Source organism: Cucurbita pepo, chromosome 10 (assembly GCF_057944985.1).
Source record: "Cucurbita pepo subsp. pepo isolate OVF chromosome 10, ASM5794498v1, whole genome shotgun sequence".
Lineage (NCBI taxonomy): Eukaryota > Viridiplantae > Streptophyta > Magnoliopsida > Cucurbitales > Cucurbitaceae > Cucurbita > Cucurbita pepo.
Genome location: NC_141807.1, coordinates 15,746,865 through 15,748,150, shown reverse-complemented (window position 1 = coordinate 15,748,150; position 1,286 = coordinate 15,746,865). Strand labels below are relative to the sequence as shown.

The 1,286-nt window shown below is 30.0% G+C and overlaps 1 non-coding gene across 1 annotated transcript; it reads left to right on the top strand.

Annotated features, from left to right (window-relative positions):
• The first annotated feature begins 551 nt into the window (after positions 1-551).
• Positions 552-624, top strand: TRNAF-AAA (transfer RNA phenylalanine (anticodon AAA)). The gene has a single exon. It is a non-coding gene; the product is annotated as a tRNA-Phe (tRNA).
• Positions 625-1,286: the final 662 nt, after the last annotated feature.

The following is a 1,286-nucleotide window of genomic DNA, read 5'->3' as shown; positions in this document are numbered from 1 at the left end:
GCCCAATAGTTGTCGTTTTCCCCCCTTCTTCCCAAAAGATAGGGGATCGAAATCTTCGTCCATAGAGAACCTCGTATGTGGCCATTTGTATGGTGGCTTGGCAAATATTATTATAAGCGAATTTCATAAGGGGTAGGTACTTAACATGTCTTCCAATATTTGCTTGAGCATTTTTTTTTTACCATCTTTTTATGAGTGGAATGTCGTACTATAACTGCATACCCAATGCCTTTTGTTAAATTTTTCAGAAGGACAATTTAAATCTGGCATCCTGGTCTAATACTATTGCCTTTTGTTGAATTTTAAGAAGTGTACCCAATACCTTTACTGATGAATATTCATTTTTAATGTTAGCAAGAGTAGCTTAGTTGGGAGATTGTTAGACTGAAGATTTGAAGGTCACACGTGTTTTATCCACGTTCACGTTCACCGCACCTGTTTCAATTTGCATAACCTGACTATTCAATAAAAAAATTAGTCATTATTTATTTTTAAAATCTCAATGAATAAGCGAAAATATATTTACCGAAATTTTTTTATTTCTAATTATTGCGGGGATAGCTTAGTTGGGAGAGCATTAGACTAAAGATCTGAAGGTCACGTGTTCGATCCACGATCACCGCACTTGGTTCACGTTGCATAACTTGACTATCAAATCTAAAACTTGTGATTTTTCATTTTTTATGTTATTTGGGATCACTTAGTTGGGGTTATAACACCTTATAGTTATAGTTTTGTTGATTATTATTTCTTTTTAAAATGTGATTATTCATTTTTTATGTTATTTGGGATCACTTAGTTGGGATTATAACACCTTATAGTTTAGTTGATTATTATTTCTTTTTAAAATATAATGAATTAGTGGAAATAGCTTTACTTATGAATTTTATAGTTATAGTTTTGTTGATTATTATTTCTTTTTAAAATGTGATTATTCATTTTTTATGTTATTTGGGATCACTTAGTTGGGATTATAACACCTTATAGTTTAGTTGATTATTATTTCTTTTTAAAATATAATGAATTAGTGGAAATAGCTTTACTTATGAATTTTTATTTTTAACGTTAGCAGGATAGCTGAGTTGGGAGAGTGTCAAACTAAAGATTTGAAGGTGACGTGTTTGTTTAATCTCCACGTTCACCGCACCTGTTTCCATTTGCATAAGCTGACTATTCAATAAAAATTTAGTTATTATTTATTTTTAAAATTTCAATAAATAATGAATTAGCAGAAATACCTTTACTTATGATTTTTTTTTTCAAATATTAGCGAAGATAACTCGGTT